The 24,084-nt window shown below is 40.3% G+C and overlaps 1 non-coding gene across 1 annotated transcript; it reads right to left on the reverse strand.

Annotated features, from left to right (window-relative positions):
- Positions 1–6,068: 6,068 nt before the first annotated feature.
- Positions 6,069–6,175, reverse strand: LOC148555721 (small nucleolar RNA R71). The gene has a single exon (XR_015887922.1). It is a non-coding gene; the product is annotated as a small nucleolar RNA R71 (small nucleolar RNA).
- Between the last annotated feature and the right edge of the window lie 17,909 nt (positions 6,176–24,084).

Genomic DNA, 24,084 nt, shown 5'->3' on the forward strand with positions numbered 1-24,084 from the left:
CTGGCGCTGAACGCCCAGAGTTGTGTGCAAGGGCATTTTGCATGCCTAATTTGGTGCAAGGTTGTACATCCTTGAACACCTAAGGATCTGTGGACCCCACAGGATCACCTCAGGATCTGTGGACCCCACAGGATTCCCACCTACCTCCACTCACTTCTTCTCACCCCTCTTTCACACAATCCCATAAACACTCTTCCCCAAAACTATTCACCAATCACCTCAATCTCTCTTCCCTATCACCACTTCACCACTCACATCCATCCACTCTTCCCTATAAACCTACCTCATAAACACCACCTACCTTCAAAATTCAAAATCAATTTCCCACCCAAACCCACCCTATATGGCCGAAAGCTAACCCCCCTCCCTTCCCTATATATAGCCCTCCATTCCTCCCCATTTTCCCACAATACAACCCTCTCTTCCCCTTCTTGGCCGAAACACATCTCCCTCTCCCTCTCCTCCATTTCTTCTTCTTCTTCACCCATTCTTTCTTTTCATGCTCGAGGGCAAGCAAAATTCTAAGTTTGGTGTGGTAAAAGCATAAACTTTTTGTTTTTCCATTACCATTGATGGCACCTAAGACCGGAGAATCCTCTAGAAAAGGGAAAGGGAAGACAAAAGCTTCCACCTCCGAGTCATAGGAGATAGAAAGATTCATCTCCAAAGCCCATCAAGACCACTTCTATGATGTTGTGGCCAAGAAGAAGGTGATCCCCGAGGTCCCTTTCAAACTCAAGAAAAATGAGTATCCGGAGATCCGACATGAAATCCAAAGAAGAGGTTGGGAAGTTCTAACAAACCCCATCCAACAAGTCGGCATCCTAATGGTTCAAGAGTTCTATGCCAATGCATGGATCACTAGGAACCATGATCAAAGTAAGAACCCGAATCCAAAGAATTATGCTACAATGGTTTGGGGGAAATACTTACCATGATCAAGAAGATGCACGCCCCTACACTAGAAGGGTCAACTTTAATCAAAGGTTGGACCAAGTCCTCATGGACATATGTGTGGAAGGAGCTCAATGGAAGATTGACTCCAAATGCAAGCCGGTTCAACTAAGAAGAATGGACCTCAAGCCTGTAGCTAAAGGGTGGTTAGAGTTCATACAACGCTCCATCATCCCCACTAGCAACCGATCTGAAGTTACTGTGGATCGGGCCATCATGATTCATAGCATCATGATTGGAGAGGAAGTAGAAGTTCATGAAGTCATCTCCCTTGAACTCTACAAAATAGCCGAAAAGCCCTCCCCTAGGGCAAGGCTAGTTTTTCCTCATCTTATTTGCCATCTATGTTACTCAGCTGGAGCTTTCATAGAAGGAGACATTCACATTGAGGAAGAGAAGCCCATCACTAAGAAAAAGATGGAGCAAGCAAGAGAGCCCATTCATGGAGCTCAAGAGGCGCAGGAAGCTCATCACCATGAGATCCTGGAGATGCCTCAAATGCATTTTCCTCCACAAAACTATTGGGAGCAAATCAACACCTCCCTAAGAGAATTAAGTTCCAACATGGGACAACTAAGGGTGGAACATCAAGAGCACTCCATCATCCTTCATGAAATTAGAGAAGATCAAAAAGCAATGAGGGAGGAGCAACAAAGACAAGGAAGAGACATAGAAGAGCTCAAGGACATCATTGGTTCCTCAAGAAGAAAACGCCACCATTACTAAGGTGGACTCATTCCTTGTTCTCACTTTCTGTTTTTCGTTTTCTATGCTAAGTGCTTATCTACGTTTGTGTCTTCATCACATGATCATTAGTAGTTAGTAACTATGTATTAAAGTTATGAATATCCTATGAATCCATCACCTCTTTTAAATGAAAACTATTTTAATTCAAAAGAACAAGAAGTACATGAGTTTCGAATTTATCCTTGAACTTAGTTTAATTATATTGATGTGGTGACAATGCTTCTTATTTTCTGAATGAATGCTTGAACAGTGCATATATATTTTGAAGTTGTTGTTTAAGAATGTTAAATATGTTGGATCTTGAAAGAATGATGAGTAGGAGACATGTTATTTGATAATCTGAAAAATCATAAAAATGATTCTTGAAGCAAGAAAAAGCAGCAAAGAACAAAGCTTGTAGAAAAAAAAATAGCAAAAAAAAATAGAAAAAAAAAGCAAGCAGAAAAAGCCAAAAGCTCTTAAAACCAAGAGGCAAGAGCAAAAAGCCAGTAACCCTTAAAACCAAAAGGCAAGGGCAATAAAAAGGATCCCAAGGCTTTGAGCATCAGTGGATAGGAGGGCCCCAAGGAATAAAATCCTGGCCTAAGCGGCTAAACCAAGCTGTCCCTAACCATGTGCTTGTGGCGTGAAGGTGTCAAGTGAAAACTTGAGACTGAGCAGTTAAAGTCAAGATCCAAAGCAAAAGAAGAGTGTGCTTAAGAACCCTGGACACCTCTAATTGGGGACTTTAGCAAAGCTAAGTCACAATCTGAAAAGGTTCACCCAATTATGTGTCTGTGGCATTTATGTGTCCGGTGGTAATACTAGAAAACAAAGTGCTTAGAGCCACGGCCAAGACTCATAAAACAGCTGTGTTCAAGAATTATCATACTGAACTAGGAGAATCAATAACACTATCTGAACTCTGAGTTCCTATAGAAGCCAATCATTCTGAACTTCAATGGATAAAGTGAGATGCCAAAACTATTCAAGAGGCAAAAAGCTACAAGTCCCGCTCATCTGATTGGAGCTATGTTTCATTGATAGTTTGGAATTTATAGTATATTCTCTTCTTTTTATCCTATTTGATTTCCAGTTGCTTGGGTAATTTATACGCTTTTTGGCATTGTTTTTAGTATGTTTTTAGTAGAATCTAGTTACTTTTAGGGATGTTTTCATTAGTTTTTATGTTAAATTCACATTTCTAGACTTTACTATGAGTTTGTGTGTTTTTCTATGATTTCAGGTATTTTCTGGCTGAAATTGAGGGACTTGAGCAAAAATCAGATTCAGAGGTTGAAGAAGGACTGCTGATGCTGTTGGATCCTGACCTCCCTGCACTCAAAGTGGATTTTCTGCCGCTACAGAACTCAAAATGGCGCGCTTCCAATTGCGTTGGAAAGTAGACATACAGGGCTTTCCAGCAATGTATAATAGTCCATACTTTGAACGAGTTTAGATGACGTAAAAGGGCGTTGAACGCCCGTTCTATGCTGCTGTCTGGAGTTAAACGCCAGAAACACGTCACAAACCAGAGTTGAACGCCAAAAATACGTTACAACCTGGCGTTCAACTCCAAAAAGAGCCTCTACACGTGTAACATTCAGACTCAGCCCAAGCACACACCAAGTGGGCCCCAGAAGTGGATTTATGCATCAATTACTTACTTCTGTAAACCCTAGTAGCTAGTTTATTATAAATAGGACTTTTTACTATTGTATTAGACATCTTTGGACGCCTGGTTCTTACATCAAGGGGGCTGGCCATTCGGCCATGCCTGGATCTTTCACTTATGTATTTTTAACGGTAGAGTTTCTACACTCCATAGATTAAGGTGTGGAGCTCTGCTGTTCCTCAAAGATTAATGCAAAGTACTACTGTTTTCTATTCAATTCAACTTATTCCGCTTCTAAGATATTCATTCGCACTTCAACCTGAATGTGATGAACGTGAAAATCATCATCATTCCCCATGAACGCGTGCCTGACAACCACTTCCGTTCTACCTTCGATTGAATGATTATCTCTTAGATCTCTTAATCAGAATCTTCGTGGTGTAAGCTAGATTGATGGCGGCATTCATGAGAATCCAGAAGGTCTAAACCTTGTCTGTGGTATTCTGAGTAGGATTCTGGGATTGAATGACTGTGACGAGCTTCAAACTCACGATTGCTGGGCGTAGTGACAGACGCAAAAGGAGGGTAAATCCTATTCCAGCATGATCGGGAACCTCAGATGATTAGCCGTGCTGTGACAGAGCATTTGGACCATTTTCACAAGAGGAGGGGATGTAACCATTGACAACGGTGATGCCCTTGCATAAAGCCAGCCATGGAAAGGAGTAAGACTGATTGGATGAAGACAGCGGGAAAGCAGAGATTCAGAGGAACGAAAGCATCTCTACACGCTTATTTGAAATTCTCACCAATGAATTACATAAGTGTTTCTATCCCTATTTTCTGTTTAATTAGTATAATTTTCGAAAACACCATAATCAATTATTATCCGCCTGACTGAGATTTACAAGGTGACCATAGCTTGCTTCATACCAACAATCTCTGTGGGATCGACCCTTACTCACGTAAGGTTTATTACTTGGACGACCCAGTGCACTTGCTGGTTAGTTGTATCGAAGTTGTGACAAATTATGAATTGAGATTAGAGCACCAAGTTTTTGGAGCCATTACCAGAGATCACAAATTCGTGCACCAGATCTCTTCTGAACCTTGGAAGAGGAATGAAGAGATCATGCTAGAAATGCTTTCTCATGTTGGACCAAATTGGGTTTGGTTGGGTATGGTGACTATAATCCTACCCACACTTGATTTGGGAATGCATGTGGTATAATCAGTGACCATACTTCATCTCTTCTCATGAGCAATTGACCAAGGAATTGGCTATTGATCAAGATTTGAGAGATTGAATTACCAAGGAATTGGAATTCGATCACTTAAGATTGCCAAGGAGATCAATGAATGCATTGATTGAGGAAGAGATGAAAATGAACTTGATCCGGAGAATGCAACATCTCCTAAGCCCAATGAATCCCCATTTCTGATCTTACCCATTCTCTTTAATTTCTGCAATTTACTTTCATGAGCATCTTCCCCATTTCCATTTACAATTCTGCAATTTACTTTCCGTCATTTACTTTCAACTCTTTACTTCCAGCACTTACATTTTTTGCTATTTACTTTTCCGCCATTTAATTTCCTGCAACTCTCAAACCAAATTCTGCTTCGCTCAACTAGAAAACCCCTCTGCAATTTACTTTCCGTCATTTACTTTCAGCTCTTTACTTCCAGCATTTACTTTTTCTGCTATTTACTTTCCTGCCATTTATTTTCCTGCAACTCTCAAACCAAATTCTGCTTCGCTCAACTAGAACATTCCTCTAATTAAAGTTGCTTGACCAATCAATCCCTGTGGGATTCGACCTCACTCTATTGTGAGTTTTTACTTGACGATAATTCGGTATACTTGCCAAAGGAAAATTGTTGAGAGACAAGTTTTCGTGCTATCAAGTTTATGGCGCCGTTGCTGGGGATTGATTTTGTATCAACAATGACTAAATTGGAGGATAACTAGATTGAGCATTTTTCTTCTGTTTGATTTAAATTTCTGTTTGAGTTAATTACTTTCAGTTTTAGTTATTTTCCTCCCTTCCCCCCTACACCTTTTTCTTAGTTATTTACCATTAAGTTCACTAACCCACTAACTGTTTGATATATTGCATCACTCACGCTAACAGCAATTTTAACAAGAGTACTTTCTGCATCTATTTCCTTGCTTGTGCCTTGTTGGTTGTATGACACAGAGAAGAAGCGGGGCTTCAACTTTTCTGAACCTGAGAGGACCTTCCTTAGATTAAGGAGGGAAGCAAGAGGAAAGAGAGTAGTTGGTGCTGAGGAAGAGGAGGAGTACTTTGAACCCGACATGGATGAAAACATGGAGAACCATCATGAAGAAGAGGCTCACAACCATGGCAGAGAAGGTCTAGCGCATCAAGCTGGACAAGAGAGAAGAGTTCTGGGTTCTTACATCAACCCAAACCCAGGAAACTGTGGAAGCAGCATCCAAAGGCCAACCATACATGCCAACAACTTTGAACTAAAGCCACAACTCATCACCCTTGTTCAGAACAATTGTTCATTCAGAGGAGGTGTCCAAGAAGACCCCAATCAACATCTAACCACCTTCCTGAGGATATGTGATACTGTGAAGTCTAATGGTGTTCATCCTGACACCTATAGACTACTTCTGTTCCCTTTCTCACTTAAGGACAAGGCATCTAAATGGCTGGAATCCTTCCCAAAGGAGAGTTTAGCAACCTGAGAAAATGTGGTGAACAAATTCTTGACAAGATTCTATCCTCCTCAACGGATCAACAGGCTGAGAGCTGAGGTGCAAACATTCAGGCAGCAAGATGGTGAGACTCTATATGAAGCATGGGAGAGGTTTAAGGACCTAACAAGAAGGTGTCCACTAGATATGTTCAATGAATGGTTGCAACTACACATTTTCTATGAAGTCCTCTCTTATGAATCAAAGAAGGCAGTAGACCATTCATTTGGGGGATCTCTGAACAAGAAAAAGACCATTGAAGAAGCCATAGATGTCATTGAGACTGTAGTGGAGAATGACTACTTCTATGCTTCTGAAAGAGGCAACACTAGAGGAGTAATGGAGCTAAACAATGTGGATGCATTGCTGGCCCAAAACAAGCTTATTACCAAGCAGCTGGCTGACCTCACCAAGAAGATGGAGAGGAACCAAGTGGCAGCAATCACCACTCATCAGCAACCCAAGAGGGAGTGAATGCTGAGGCAGAAGAGGAGCAAGAACAAGCCAACTACATTGGAAACTCACCCAGGCAGACCCATGATCCTTACTCCAAAACGTACAACCCTGGTTGGAGGAATCACCCAAACTTTGGGTGGGGAAATCAACAAGACCAAAGCCAAGATCAGAGACATCACAACCCCAACAACCATGCAGCTCACCAACATTTCACACAGAGATCATATCAACACCACCCTAACAACACCTCTCCACATCCATAACAAAACCAAAAGGACCCAACTCACCCATCCACTCTCAACTCACCATTTTCTGAAGATAGACTCTCCAAAATTGAGACTCTGCTTGAGGGCATATGCAAAGAGATTCAAGATAATAAGGTATTCAAAGAGGAGGTGCGAGCTAGTAACAAGAACCAGGGAGACACCATCAAGAGGCTGGAATTTCAAGTAGGATACTTATCGGAAAAGATTCCCAAACCTACTGATAGCTTCCCAAGTGACACAGAGAAAAATCCGAGAGGTGAAGCAAAGAAAGTCAGATGGGAAGATTGCAAGATGGTTACTATAAGTAATAAGGAGACTGAGGAAAAGCAAAATAAGCCATTAGAACAACTTGGAGAGACATCAGCAGAGAAACAGGAAAAGGATCACCAAGAACCCAAAATTTCACAAAAAGAGCTGACACAGAAGGAGTTGTTGAAACTCTATGCACCTTTTCCCCAATTACTCAATGGTGCTGTAGAGAAGAGAATATACTCAAGGTTTCTTGACCTGTTTGCATCCCTCCATGTAAACATACCATTCATCAAGGCCCTCCAACAAATACCCTCATATATTAAGTATATAAAGGAGCTGCTGACCAGAAAAAGCTCACTCAAGGGAGGACAAACAATAGTGATGAATAAGGAGTGCAGTGCTCTCATTCAACCAGAGTTGCCTATAGAAAGGAAGGACCCAGGGAGTTTTCACATCACTTGTGCCATAGGAGAAACAATGTTTGATAAAGCACTATGCGATTTGGGAGCAAGCATCAACTTAATGCCTTTATCCCTTATGAAAAGGCTGCAGATCAATGAGATAATACCCACAGATGTAGTTATTAGGCTGGCTGACAAAACTCAAAAACAAACAGTAGGAGTGGTTGAAAATGTGCTGGTGAAGGTGGGAAAATACTTCCTTCCCACAGACTTTGTCATCTTGGACATGGAAGAAAGTCACACTCACCCAATCATATTAGGAAGACCGTTCTTAGCTACAGCCAGAGCACTCATAGATATGGAGCGAGGGGAGCTAATTTTGAGGATCCATGATGAACAACTCTGCTTCAATGTCTTCAAACTCTCACAAGAAATAGATCATAATGAGATACTGAGGGAGGAGGCAAGCACTGAAGCACAACCAACACCTCTGGGAAACCACTTGGTTGAAGAACAAGGCAATCAGTAGCTGTCACAGCTCAAGAAAAATAAGGAGGAACCTAAACCACCAGAGTCATATGAGACCAGTAACAAAATTTCCTTAGAAGAGGAGGTCACAAAGAGCAAGGCAACATCAAAAGGGACAAAGAAGAAGGCACCAAGGAGGTGGAGGAACAAGAAGATCCCTACACAGGACTTCTCTCCAGGGGATAAAGTAATCTCATCTTACTTCCCAGATATTCCACCTCATCTCCCCACTATCCCATCTCAGTTACCTAAGGTCTTCACCATCAACAGAGTTCTTTCCTTAGAACATGTGGAGATCCTTGATGAAGCCAATGGATGTAGGTCTACTGCAAGAGGGGAAGATCTGAAGCATTGCCAACCACCATGACAAAAGCAAATTGTCGAGCTAGCGATGCTAAAAGAGCGCTTTGTTGGGAGGCAACCCAACCTGAGGTAGTTTCTTTTTCATTCTCATTTCAATAAAAATCACAAGTTGTTTCCCCTGTATTGCGAGGAGCTAAGTTTGGTGTTCCACACCAAGAAAACACCTAAGAGTGAAAGTGTAGTTTTAAGTTTGGTGTTCTACCAAAGATATTAGTTATAATCACACTACACTCCAATGACAAATTGCTAGCTCCAACCACTCAAGGGGACCACTTGGCAGTAGTTTAGTCTGAAGTTAATGGTTGTTTTGTTAATAACAACATATGAGGATCTCTGCAAGTATGCAATTTGTTGTACTAGGCAAAGAACTAAGTTTGGTGTTCACACACCAAATTAAGTTCAGAAAATTTGCAAGCATACATGCAAGCTAACTATGTCTCAAGTGCTTTGGAAACAAGCAACTTCCAATGACTTTGCAGGAACCTTCTGAGGAAATGGTGCACCATCATCCAAGGAAGTGAAGGAGCAAAAACTATAGATGAGGACAACAAGGGGACAGCAAGAAACCATCACCCGAAGGTTGTATTGTTACTTAATTCCATAAACTTAAAATGCTAAAAATTGGAAGTCAGAAGGAACTTGATTTATAGTTGCTCATTAGTTTAGATGATTAGAGTTTAATGGTTGCTTTATTGCTTTTGTCATATGTGTACTGTCCACGATACCTGCTTCAATTCCATCTTGCTTATTGTGTTGCTTGTCTCCTTTTGAATCAAATAAAAAGAGAATGATTGTTATCAAAGACCATAGTGGAGTTCATATTGTGGAGTAAGTTCCTTAGTGTGTGATATGGTCATAAGTTAGCTAAGTTGATTCACCAACAAGGGTGGGAAGATAACTATCTGTCCTGAATCATATGCTTGAAACACATCCCATGAGACTAGCTAAATAACAAGATCCTAATAAGAAAAAGGGGAAAAGAACAATAAGAGTTGAAAAAGAAAGAAAAGTTAATAAAGAATAAGGCTAGGCACCAAGGGTTTGAAACTTGAGAGATGTGTCTGTGGTGCTCCTGTACCAAGGATCTGCTTGGATGAATAAGTTCGTAGGAGTGCTTCATCACTTGGTAACTTGGGTTAACTAACCCGGGATCATCAACTGAAAATCCACTATCAAGAGCAACCTTGCTACAGAACATTTAGTAACCCAAAGAGGTGCTGGACACCAAGGTCTCAAGAAAGGAAATAACAAACCATGTGCCTGTGGTGTGTATGTATGGGGGAAAGAGACTTGAGAGAGTAAGTCCTTAGGGGTGTCTTAACACCTAGCACCTTTAACCAACTGGTTCGGGAGTGCTGGCTAAAAGCTTATCTTAAAGAGTCGCCCCCTCACAGAGCACTTAGCCTAAGAACACAAATAAGCCCTAAAAACAATAAAAGGATCAATGAATAAGAGTCTCATAGGGTGCAATCAAGTGAGTATTCCAGGACATGATAAAGGTCTGAAAGCCAGTGAAGGAATGAACCTAAGTTGCTATGCATGAAACCACCATAAAACCAAGGATATGACCTCCACAATAATGACTCATTTCTCTTGGCATTCCATTCATCATTCTCTTGTTCCAGTACTTGCTTAGGGACAAGCAAGCTTTAAGTTTGGTGTTGTGATGCCAGGGCATTTTGGCCAGTTTCACTAACCTTTTCTTTACTGTTTTAGGGTAGTTTCATGCATTTTCTTAGGAAATAAGCAAGTTTTGGGCAGAATTTCACTTACATCTTGATTTAAGCATACATTGTGCACTTTATATGATTTCATGAGAATTTTGCATGAATTAGATGACAAATTGGATGATGCATGTCTCATGATGTGGATTAGAACTTTGATGCACTTTATTGCTTGATTTCAGGACAAAGGAAGCAAGAAAGAGCCACGTTAGCAGCCACGTTAGTCTAACTAACGTGACTACCAACGTGGAATGGGAGCTAGCTTGCAATGTTAATGAGAAAAGTAATCGCCAATAACGTCCTTGAAAGCCATCATAGCCCACGTTAAGAGTCACGTTAACTAAGTTATCGTGAACTCTAACGTGGAAGAAAGAAATAAGGCCAACGTTAGTGACACTCACCTTTGTCACTAACGTTGGACCAAGCTCATAAGTGGCCACGTTAACTCAGTTAACGTGGACTCTAACGTTGGGAAGCAAAAGAGAAGCCAACGTTAGTGACACTCACCTTTGTCACTAACGTTGGCCAAGCTACAATGAGCCATGTTAGTTGCCACGTTAACTTAGTTAACGTGGAAGCTAACGTGGATAAAGCAAACAATTGCCAACGTTAGTGACACTCACCTTTGTCACTAACGTTGGAATGAGCCACAATGAGCCACTATGAGCCACGTTAACTTCCACATTAACTTAGTTAATGTGGAAACTAACGTTGAGGGTAGGATGATGAGCCAACGTTAGTGACACTCACCTTTGTCACTACCATAGGAGATGGCTATCATTACCACGTTAGAAGCCACGTTAACTTAGTTAACGTGGAATCTAACGTGGGAAGTAGGGGCACCTTGGAACGTTAGTGACAAAGGTAAATGTCACTAACGTTCTCGAAGAATTGGCAAGCCTACGTTAAGAGCCACGTTAACTAAGTTAACGTGAACTCTAATGTAGGGAGGGAGGACTCTCAACGTTATTGGAAAAGGTGAGTCCCAATAACGTGTGCGAAGGACCAAGAGGCAACGTTAGTGGTCACGTTGGTGCCACTAACGTTGAAGTTAACTTGGATCATCCCTGGGTGAGGAACGTTAGTGAAAAAGGTGATTGTCACTAACGTTCTCGAACCCACACTCTCACTTAACGTTAACGTCACTAACGTCCTGAGCTAAAGACCCTTCCTACTTCACACTTTCTCTTTGCAAGTAAAGCTAAGCCCACTGCAGAAGATAACTGCTTCAAACTCAAGATCCAAAGGTCCATATCCAAGACTTGAAGAATAAACTAGAAGATCAGAAGAGTAGTATATATAGGGGTAGTTTTAAATCAGGAAATAGCTTTTGGGGGGATAGGAAATTGAGAACTACTCTCTGTATAATTTACTTTCTCTGCACTTCTAGTTCTGGTTTTCATGATGTATTCTCCATCTTTGTTTTCCATTTCCAGAGCTATGAACAACTAAACCCCTTTCGTTTTGTTAGGGAGCTCTGTTGTAATTTGATGGATCAATACTAATTTTCATTACTCTTCTTCTATCTTTTCTCTTGATTTTACTAGAAAGCTTTCAATCTTCATCTAATTGGGTAGTTATCTTGGAAAAGAAGCTATTCATACTTGGATCTCTTCTGAACCTTGGAAGAGGAATGAAGAGATCATGCTAGAAATGCTTTCTCATGTTGGACCAAATTAGGTTTGGTTGGGTATGGTGACTATAATCCTACCAACACTTGACTTGGGAATGCATGTGGTATAATCAGTGACCATACTTCATCTCTTCTCATGAGCAATTGACCAAGGAGTTGGCTATTGATCAAGATTGGAGAGATTGAATTACCAAGGAATTGGAATTCGATCACTTAAGATTGCCAAGGAGATCAATGAATGCATTGATTGAGGAAGAGATGAAAATGAACTTGATCCGGAGAATGCAACATCTCCTAAGCCCAATGAAACCCCATTTCTGATCTTACCCATTCTCTTTAATTTCTGCAATTTACTTTCATGAGCATCTTCCCCATTCCCATTTACAATTCTTTAATTTACTTTCCGTCATTTACTTTCAGCTCTTTACTTCTAGCATTTACATTTTCTGCTATTTACTTTCCCGCCATTTAATTTCCTGTAACTCTCAAACCAAATTCTGCTTCGCTCAACTAGAACATTCCTCTAATTAAAGTTGCTTGACCAATCAATCCCTGTGGGATTCGACCTCACTCTATTGTGAGTTTTTACTTGACGTCAATTCGGTATACTAGCCGAAGGAAAATTGTTGAGAGACAAGTTTTCGTGCTATCAAGGGCAACCAAAAGTGATCCTTCCTAGTGGCCAAGTTTAAGCACCGATAGTCAATATATACCCTCCATGAGTTTTGGACTCTCGTGGCTATAAGCTCCCCTTGTTCGTTCTTGATTGTAGTAACACCGGATTTCTTTGGAACCACTTGGATGGGGCTCACCCACTCACTATCTGAAACTGGATAGATAATGTCCGCTTCTAATAACCGGGTGACCTCCTTCTTCACATCCTCTAGAATGGTAGGATTTAGACGCCTTTGAGGTTGTCTAACAGGTTTGGCTCCTTCTTCTAAGAAAATTCGATGTTCACATACTTGGTGGCTAATGCCAACTAAGTCTGCCAAGCTCTACCCAATTGCCTTCTTGTTCTTCCTCAAGATATTAAGCAACTTCTCTTCTTGGTGGAAGGTGAGCTCCCTTGCAATTATTACCGGAAACTTTTGGTTCTCCTCAAGAAAGGCATATTTTAAGTAGGTTGGGAGTGGCTTCAAATCCGCATTTTGTTCATGACTTGGTAGTTTGTCTTCCGGTATCATTGGAGGTGATAAGGCCTCTTCTTCACATACATAGGAACTCCCCACACTTGGGTCTTGATTCATACTTTTTCCATCAAAGCCATCTTGATGGATTTCGGCTACAACATTATCAACCAAATCACACCGGAAAATAGAGTGATCCTCCGGTGGATGTCTCATGGCTTCATCAAGATTAAAGCTCACTTCTCTTCCATCGATCTCAAATGAGTAGGTGCCCGAAAATGCATCCAACTTGAACCGGGAGGTCTTCAAGAATGGCCTCCCAAGCAAAATAGATGATGTCCTACTGGAGTCACTAGGGGGAATCTTGAGAATATGAAAATCAATTGGGAAGACCAACCCCTTTATACTCACTAGGATATCCTCTGCTATACCAACCACAGAAATTATACTTTTGTCTGCCAAAACAAACCGGGCGGCTGACCGTTTCAACGGTGGGAGCTTTAAGACCTCATAGATGGACAAGGGCATAATACTCACACAAGCGCCAAGATCGAACATACAATCAACAAATTGGATCCCATCTATGGTGCAAGTCACTAGGCAAGGGCCGGGGTCACCACACTTTTCCGGTACACCATCCATTAAAGCAGAAATTGAGCTCTCCAATAGGATAGTTTCTAATTCACAAATTTTCTCCTTGTTCATACATAAGTCCTTTAGAAACTTTGCATATTTAGGCACTTGGTGGATAGCATCAAAGAGAGGAATGGTTACCTCAACTTTCTTCAACATCTCCACCATTTTAGGGTCTAACTCAACTTGCTTCTTAGTCTTCCTTGCCAATGTGGGAAATGGTATTGGAGTTGCTTCTTGCACAACATCCCCATTCTTAGGCATTTCGCCCCTTGGTTGAGCAATCACTTCTTCAACTACCTCTTGGGCTTCATCCTCTTCCTCAACCTCTTCTATCTCAACCACATCGTCACTTTGAGTGACTCCTCTTGAGATTAGCTCCTCGTGACTCCTCCCTTGTAATTTGGTGCCGGACCTCAAGGTGATGGCATTGGTGCCATCCTTGGGGTTGGGTAAAGGTTGAGAGGGTAAGGAACTTGAGCTTGGGGGTTGAACATTAGAGGTTGATTCCATGCAGGAAAGAAGGGCTTGGATGGTAGAGGTGAGACCATTGATGCTAGAGCTAATCAAGGCTTGAAAATCTTTTTGTCCTTGAATGAGAGAACGGATTGACTGGTCTTGGTTGGTAGATGAAGAGGGGTAAGTAATTTGAGGGGCTTGTGGTTGGTTAGGTGGAGGTGCTTGCCTTTGATGAGCTGTTTGATGATTGGATTTTTGTGTGGTCTAGAATTTCACTAATGAAGTATCCTTGCAAGTATAATTTCTAAACCAATCAATAATCCTTTCATTCGAAAATTTGTTTGTCACAAGTACAAACCCCTAAAATCTATAAACCGAAGTATTTAAATCTCGGGTCGTTCTCCCTAGGAATTGCAATAAAGTGTCCTTGTTATTGGTTATGAGTTATTTTTGGGGTTTTGATAAGGGACATGAAATGTAAATGACAATGAAGTAAACTAATAACTATGAAGGTCTTGGCAAGGTTTGATGGTCAAGGATCTCTATCCTTATCACTAACCACAACATGAGAATTGGCAAGGATCAATCCCACTAAGTCATCCCTAACTAATAGTAGAGGAAAGTCAAGTGAGCTATATCAATCCAAATCCATAAGTCCTAGTTCTCCACCAAATCAATTAGTGAGATCTAGAGTTAATAGCTCTCAATCATCAATTACTTGGACATTAGTAACTCAAGAGTTTCTAAGTTACCTTCCCAAGCTAAGAGGAACAAAAATCTAACTCACAACTAAAAGGAGCATTTTAACAAATACATAGAAGGCAATAAAGGCAAACATTATTAATTGCAAGAATTAAAGGAATCTACAACTACAAAAGTAAGAGATTAACAATAGAAAGGCAAAACAATAATGAAACAACAAAGAACTTACCAATTGCATTGTAGAAGAAATGTAGATCTACAAAAGAAAGTTCGTAAGCTACAACTAACGATACAAAGGAATTACAAGAGAAGTAGAATGATACAACTACAAGAGAACAATTAAGGATGAAAGAGGAAAATTAAGAGAGAAGAAGAAGAAGTAGATCTAGATCTAAACCTAATCCTAATTCTAATCCTAATCCTAGAGAGAAGTGAGAAGCGAGAGAAGTGATAGCTTCTCTCTCTAAATTTCCCTCCAAAACTAACCTAAACTAAACTAATGTGTGTAATGTGTGTCATCCCTCTTCAATTCTTGGGTTAAATAGTATCAGAAATGAGTTGGATTGGGCCCACAAGGCTTCAAAAATCACTGGCCACGAGTTGCACTAAGTGAATCATGTGCAACCATCGGCGCGTACGCGTACTGTGCATGTGTGCGCCCCTATGCGCGATGCAAGTATGGCAAATTTTATATTATTTTGAAGCCCCGGATGTTATCTTTCCAACGCAACTGGAACCGCATCATTTGGACCTCTGTAGTTCATGTTATGGTTGATTAAGTGTGAAGAGGTCGGCTTGACAGCTTTTGCGATTCCTTCATTTCTTCATGAGTTCTCCATTTTTTTCATGCTTTTCCTTCATTCCCTTGATCCAATCTTTGCCTCCTAAACCTAAAATCACTTAGCAAACATATCAAGGCATCTAATGGAATCCAATTTAAATCAAGATTAAACAATTAAGGGCCTAAAAAGCATATTTTCACACTTAAGCACAAATTAGGAGACAATCATGAAACCATGCTATTTCATTGAATAAATGTGGTTAAAAGGTCATAAAATCTCCTAAATTAAGTACAAGATAAACCCTACAAATGGGGTTTATCAACCTCCCCACACTTAAACCAAGCATGTCCTCATGCTTAAACCAAGAAAGGACAAAGGGTATCAACATTTATTCAATGTAAACTAATTTAAATGCAAACTACCTATATGCAACTATCTACATGAATGCAATTGCTTGGTCAAAATAAATCAATTCCCAAGAATACATATATGCACAAGGGCTAAGGGTATTAACAACCATGCCAAACCACAATTGAATTGAGCTATTAAATATTTTTACAAACTTGCATGAGGAGTGATGATCATAGGTGGAAAACATGTAATTGAGCAATCGAACCCTCACCGGTAATGTTTGCACTCTATTCGCTCAAGTGTTTAGGGTTGATTCACTCAATTCTCCTCTAATCATGCTTTCCAAGATTTGTTTTTCTTCTAACAATCAACATTTATTTTATGCATGCATACAATTATCATGAGGTTTTTCTCTTAGGTTGTAATGGGGGTAGGATGCATATTTGGTTAAATGAGCTTGAAATTTGAATCTTTGATAAGCTTAGACTTCCCACCTAGCCTATGACATCCTATACAATTCAAAGCTAACCTAACTACCCATTTTTCACTTTTTAACATACTCATGCATCTTCTTTCCATTTCACAACACTTATGCATTGATTCTTATTGAGCTTTACTTTGCTTTGGGGCATTTTGTCCCCTTTTATTTCTTTCTTTTTCTATTTTTTTCTTTTTCTTATTTTTTTTCTTTTTCTTTTCTTTATTTTTGTTTCTTTTCCTTTTTCTATTGTTTTTTTCATTTTTTTTCTTTCTTTCAAACTATATACAAGAACATCAATGCATAAGGTTTATACATTTTAATTAACACATGAGCATGTATCCAATTCCTAATATTTACAATAAAAATACAAAACTACCCTTTTATTCACCCAATGTCCCAAGTTTTCCCACACTTGAATGTTACACACACACACTAGCCTAAGCCAATCAAAGATCCAAATTAGGAATTTTATTGTTTTTTCGCTTTAAGGCTTGTAATGTGCTAAATTAAAGAACAAAGTGGGTTAATCGTAGGCTCAAAGTTGGCTAACAAAGGTTGATAAAAGGTAGACTATTTGGGTAACTGAGCTAAATGAAATAATGGCCTCAATTATATAAATGCATGAATACACAAAATAATGGACATAAAGAATCAAACAAATCAAAGATCACAATCATAGAAAGAGAATAATGCACACACGAAGGAAAATAAATGGTTATATGATGTAACCACACAATTAGGCTCAAATCTCACATGCTTGTGTTCTTAGCTCAAAAATCATATTCCACAATATATATATAATGCAAGCAAGTTCAATGAAAAGTTTTCACTCAAATCAATTGAGGTGCCCTATAGATAGAATTCTTGAAAAATCTCATTATTTTGACTAAGCTTACTGTGTATATATATGCGAAAATAAGAAAAAGCAAGTAAAAATCCTAAAAGACCTAAAATGAAATGAAAAAGTGTTGAGATTAGAAACTTGTCACCCAAAATCGCCGACCGATCGGATGACCTCCCCACACTTAAAAGTTTGCACCGTCCCCGGTGCACTCAAAGATGAGCAAGGGGGTACGTGATGCACGAAAAACTTGTCTCATAACAAATTTCCTTCGGCAAGTGTACCGAATTTATCGTCAAGTAAAAACTCACAATAGAGTGAGGTCGAATCCCACAGGGATTGATTGATCAAGCAACTTTAATTAGAGGAATGTTCTCGTTGAGCGAATCAGAATTTGGGTTGAAAATTGCAAAAAATTAAATGGCGGGAAAGTAAATAACAGAAAAGTAAATACTAGAAATAAAGAGCTGAATGTAGATGACGGAAAGTAAATTGCAGAATCTTAAATGGGAATGGGGTAATTGCTCATAAAAGTAAATGACAGAAATTAAAAAGAATGGGTAAGATCAGAAATGGGGAGTTCATTGGGCTCAGGAGATGTTGCATTCTCTGGATCAATTTCATTTTCATCTCTTCCTTAATCAATGCACTTATTGATCTCCTTGGCAATCTTAAGTGATCGAATTACAATTCCTTGTAATTCAATCTCACAAATCTTGATCAATAGCCAATTCCTTGGTCAATTGCTCATGAGAAGAGATGAAGTATGGTCACTGATTATACCACATGCATTTCCCAAATTAGGTGTTGAGAGGATTATAGTCACATATCCATCCAAACCCAATTTGGTCCAGCATGAGAAAGCATTTCTAGCATGATCTCTTGATTCCTCTTTCAAGGTTCAGAAGAGATCCAAGTTTGAATAGCTTCTTTTCAAAGATAACTACCCAATTGGATGAAGATCGAAAGCTTTCAAGTAAAATCAAGAGAAAAGATAGAAGAAGAATATGAAAACTAGTATTGATCCATCAAATTACAACAGAGCTCCCTAACCCAATGAAAGGGATTTAGTTGTTCATAGCTCTGGAAAATGAAAACGAAGATGGAGAATACATGATGAAACTAGAAGTGCAGAGAAAGTAAAATACAGAGAGTAGTTCTATGCCAAGAGGCTCCCTATAATTTCCCAACTCCCATTTTAATTCAAAGCTACTCCTATATATACTACTCTTCTGATCTTCTAGTTGGCTCTTCAAGTCTTGGGTATGGGCCTTTGGATCTTGAGTTTGAAGCAGTTATCTTCTTCATTGGGCTTAGTTTTACTTGCAGAGAGAAAGTGTAAAGTGGGCAGAGACTTTAGCTCAGGACATTAGTGGTGTTAACGTTTAAGTGGAAATGTGGGTTCGAGAACGTTAGTGACAATCACCTTTTTCACTAACGTTCCTCACCAAAGTAAGAGCCACGTTAACTCCAACGTTAGTGGCACAAACGTTGCTACTAACATTGCCTCTTTGTCCTTCGCACACGTTATTGGGATTTACCTTTCCCAATAACGTTGAGAAGTCTCCCCCTTTCCTGCGTTAGAGTCCACGTTAACTTAGTTAACGTGGCTCTTTTAACGTAGGCTTGCCAACCTTTGAGAACGTTAGTGACACTTACCTTTGTCACTAACGTTCCAATGTGCCCCTATTTCTCACGTTAGAGTCCACGTTAACTAGGTTAACGTGGCTTCTAACGTGGCCATGCTAGCCATCTCCAACGTTAGTGACAAAGTTGAGTGTCACTAACGTTGGCTCATCATTCCTTTATCTACGTTAGCTTCCACGTTAACTAAGTTAACATGGCTCATTGTGGCTTGTGTGGGCTCCTTCCAACGTTAGTGACAATGTTAGGTGTCACTAACGTTGGCGATCACCTTCCTTCTTCACGTTAGCTTCCACGTTAACTAGGTTAACGTGGGAGTTAACGTGGCTTATTGGGGCTTGTGTGGGTTAATCCCAACGTTAGTGACAATGTTTGGTGTCACTAACGTTGTCGATCACCTACTTTCTTCACGTTAGCTTTCACGTTAACTAGGTTAACGTGGGAGTTAACGTGGCTTATTGTGACTTGGCCAACGTTAGTGACAAAGTTGAATGTCACTAACGTTGGCTTGCCCTTTACTTCTTAACGTTAGAGGCCACGTTAACTAAGTTAACGTGGCAACTAACGTGGCTACTTATGAGCTTGGTCCAACGTTAGTGACAAAGGTAAGTGTCACTAACGTTGGCTCCATTTCCTTTCCTCCACGTTAGAGTTCACGTTAACTTAGTTAACGTGACTTTTAACGTGGGCAATGATGGCTTCGAGAGCGTTATTGGCGATTACTTTTCTCATTAACTTTGCAAGTTACTCCCATTCCACGTTAGGAGTTACGTTGATTAGATTAACGTGGCTGCTAACGTGGTTCTTCCTTGCTTCCTTTGTCCTGAAATCAAGCAATAGAGTGCATCAAAGTTCTAGTCCAAGTCATGGGAAGTACAACATCCAATTTGTCATTAAATTCATGCAAAATTCTCATGAAATCATGTAAAGTGCACAATGTATGCTTGAATCAAGATGTAAGTGAATATCTACCCAAAACTAGCTTATTTTCTAAGGAAATGCATGAAACTACCCTAAAAACAGTAAAGAAAAGGTCAGTGAAACTGGCCAAAATGCCCTGGCATCACAACACCAAACTTAAAGCTTGCTTGTCCCTAAGCAAGTACTGGAACAAGAGAACGATGAATGGAATGCCAAGAGAAATGAGTCATTCTTGTGGAGGTCATGTCCCTGGTTTTATGGTGGTTTCATGCATAGCAACTTAGATTCATTCCTTTACTGGCTTTCAGACCTTTATCATGTCCTAGAATACTCACTGTGATTGCATCCCATGAGAATTTTATTCATTGATCCTTTTATTGTTATTTCAGGGCTTATTTGTGTTCTTAGGCTAAGTGCTCTGTAAGGGGGCGACTCTTTAAGATAAGCTTTCAGCCAACACTCACGAACCAGTTGGTTCAAGGTGCTAGGTGTTAAGACACCCCTACGGACTTACTCCCTCAAGTCTCTTTCCCCCATACATACACACCACAGGCATATAGTTTATTTATTTTCTTTTCTTGAGACCTTGGTGTCCAGCACCTCTTTGGGTTACTAAATGCTCTGTAGTGAAGGTTACTCTTGATAGTGGACTTTCAGCTGATAATCCCGAGTTAGTTAACCCAAGTTACCAAGTGATAAGGCACCCCTAAGAGCTTATTCATCCAAGTAGATCCCTCACACAGGAGCACCACAGACACATGCCTCAAGATTAAAACCATTGGTGCCTAGCCTTATTGCTTACTCTTTTTCTTTTATTTTTCAACCTTTATTGTTCTTTCCCTTTTTCTTATTAGGATCTTCTTATTTAGCTAGTCTCATGGGGTGTGTCTCAAGCATAGTATTCATGACAGATAGTTGTCCTCCCACCTGGTGGTTGAACCAACTTAGCTATCTTATGACTATACCATAAACTCATGAACTTACTCCATAGTGTGAACTCCTCTCTGGTCTTTTGTAAAAACTCATTCTCTTTTTCATTTGATTTAAAGGGACAAGCATACAAGTAAGCAAAGTAAGGATGCAGTGACATAAAGACTAGCAATCGTAGACTTATTCAACAAAAAGCTTAAAAGGCAAAATAAAAAAGTTCAAACTAACATGGAAGCAAGTTCTATTTCATACGTGATCTTCCTTATTTAAAGCATAGAGAAAGATGGACCAAAGAAGGAACTCCACCACCTTTTACTCGTGTGGTTGCCCATGCTCTCTTCCTTGTTTGTCCTCTTTGTGTCCTCTTGCATTTCCTCGCATCCGTGCCAATCTTGCTTGCTTCCAATCCTCAAGTGCCTTCCTTACTGATTCATGACTCTCTTCCACCTTTTGTCTTTCTTCTCGTGCTAATTCATCCCTCATTTCTTCGTACCTTGTAATTCCTGGATGCAATATAGGTAGCTGTCCTACTAAGTAACCGAGCCTGCCTTGAGTGTTTATATGATGCCAGTCTCGCTCAGGTAAACTCCTTCTGCAAATGCCCTTTGCTCGTCCAGTAGTTCTGCCTGTTCTATTTGTCTTTGATGCATCTCATGTATGTATGCACCTTGATGTGCTTGGATATTGATTAGCCTCTGGATGGATTCTTGTTGTTCATTTTGCCTCTGTTCCATCCCGTGGAATGTTTCACCCTATTGTTGTCCTTGACTCAGTTGTTGCTCCATCATTTGCTTTTGCCACTCCCCTTGTTGAGTCATCCATCTTGAGAGTGATTCCTCTTGCTGCCCCATCATCTGTAGTTGAAGCTCTTTCTGTGCTCCTTGGCTTTCCAAATATTGTCGAGATAGGCCATCAATAGCTTCCTGCAGTTGGTGCATATCCAAGGTGACTGGTGCTTGCCCTTCTAAGACTTGTCCTTCTACTACTTGAGGGGCTGGCCTCTTCCTTTGCTTCCGTGGAGGCAGGGGAGATGCGGTAGCATGCATTCGTCGAACGGTTATTGGAATTCCCTCTTTTATCAACACGGGGTCCTCATCTTCTTTTATTGGAATTCCCTCTTGTACACAAATGTCTTGCACAATCTGGTCATGATTGGGGTTGTTGTCCATTCTTGAATGATAACTCTCTTCTTCAAATGGTATGGACCATAGCTTTAATGCCCTTATAACACTCATGGGACCGAAATCCACAATCTTTCCTCTCACAAAGCTTGTATACGACTTGTCAGCCTTATCATATCGGACCGCATTTGCATGAAATTCTCTTACAAGATTTGCATTCACCTTAATGACCAGATCAGTGAGGAGCTCCCATCTTCTCTTTTCTACCTTCTTTGTGATTTCGGGGCACTCAGTTTTCTTAACTTGAAATCCCAGCTCATAAATGATCTCCTTATCCACCATCCACCCGTGTTGCAATGCATGATGCAAGATTTTAAATCTCTTTTCATCATACGGGTGTTGCTCCATAGGTTCCTTTCCCTTTCTTCTTTTAGAGCTCGAAGATGCCATGAATGAGGGTTAATGTGTGAAGTTGGCAAGGGTGTGGAGACTTTCGGTTGTTTAGGGTTGAGTGCAATGAAGGGAGTGAGGGAGAATGTTTTTAATGGGTTAGGAAATGCTTTGCTCCGAAATGGATAAGTGTGAAGAGTGGGTGTGGAGTGTGAAGCTAGGGTACGAAGGAACAAGGATCACTTATATAGAGAGGTTGTGAGTGAATGGAGGGTGTGGATTGATGGAGTGGTTACTTGATGGACGGTTGGGGTTGTGCATGTAGAGAGGACAAGGATCATCACTTTATGATGGGGATTACTCGGTCTTCAAGGGTCCCATTCTTTTCCATGATGCATGGCAACATTTTCCAATGCGTTCCCTTTTGGGAACAAGTGTGTGGTCCCTCTTCATGAAGTGGCCGAACCTTCCTCATTTCATTGTCCAATCAATCTCCTTCAATGCTCCTCTCCTTTTTCCTATAAAGATAAAATAAGAAAAGTAAGAATTAATATAAAAAAAACAATTTAAACTTCACGGATAGAATAATAAAAAGAAGAAAAGATTTTGTTTATTCATGAACTCCAACTAACTAACTAACTGTGTATCCTTATACGCACATTGGTGGCACCATGGGGTGACACCAAACTTAGTTTGGAGCACTATGATGAAAAGTTTTGTTCAAAACTCCAAGACTAGCATGCTCTGAGTTGCATCCATGCTTTTTTGGCATGCTTTGAACACCAAACTTGTTCTTCACTATATACTGCATAAGAAGGATTTCACCAACTGTTTGTCGAGTTTGGGTTGGAATTCATGAATATTGACTTATTCACTATTAAAAGCATATAAAGCATGGGTTGCCTCCCATGAAGCGCTTCTTTAGCGTCACTAGCTTGACATTTCTCCTTCATCAGGGAGGTTGATAATGCTTCAAGTCCTCCCCTCTTGCTGTGGACTTATATCCATTGGTTGTATCAATGATCTCTACATGTTCCAAGGAGAGAACTCTGTTGATAGTGAAGACCTTAGGTAACTGAGATGGTACAGTGGAGAGATTAGGGGGGATATCTGGGAAGTAAGCTGAGATCACTTTATCCCCTGGAGAGAAGTCCTCTGTAGGGATCTTCTTGTTCCTCCACCCCCTTAGTACCTTCTTCTTTGTCCCTTTTGATGTTGCCTTGCTCTTTGTGACTTCTTCTTCTAAGGGAATTTTGTTGTTGTCTTCACATGTCTCTGGTGGTTTAGGTTCCTCCAGCTTTTCCTTGAGCTGTGACAACTGCTTATTTCCTTGTTCATCAACCTAGGGCTTTCCCAGATGGGCTGGTTGTGCTTCAGTGCTTGCTTCCTCTGTCAGCATCTCATTATGATTTTTGCTAGGTTCTTTGTTCTCTTGGTCTGATTCTTGTGAGAGTTTGAAGACATTAAAGCTGAGTCGTTCATCATGGATCCTCAATATTATCTCCCCTCGCTCCACATCTATGAGTGCTTTGGCTGTAGCTAGGAATGGTCTTCCCAATATGATTGGGTGAGTGTGACTCTCTTCCATATCTAGAATGACGAAGTCTATGGGAAAAAAGTATTTCCCAACCTTTACCAACACATTTTCCACCACTTCTATTGCTTGTTTTTGAGTTTTGTCTGCCAGCCTGATGACTACATCTGTGGGCGTTATCTCATTGATCTTCAGCCTCTTTGGTGCACGAAATTGTGACGTCCAGGCGCAAACTATTCCTGGCACGTGAGAAACTTGGTACGTGTAATCGTGATTACACATTCATAATTTGTCACAACTTCGATACAACTAACCAGCAAGTGCACTGGGTCGTCCAAGTAATACCTTACGTGAGTAAGGGTCGAATCCCACGGAGATTGTTGGTATGAAGCAAGCTATGGTCACCTTGCAAATCTCAGTCAGGCGGATATAAAATAATCATGGAGTTTTCGAACAATAAATAATAGAATAGGGATAGAGATACTTATGTAAATCATTGGTAGGAATTTCAGATAAGCG

The sequence above is a fragment of the Arachis ipaensis genome, chromosome B6, assembly GCF_059453495.1.
Source record: "Arachis ipaensis isolate K30076 ecotype BB chromosome B6, ASM5945349v1, whole genome shotgun sequence".
NCBI lineage: Eukaryota > Viridiplantae > Streptophyta > Magnoliopsida > Fabales > Fabaceae > Arachis > Arachis ipaensis.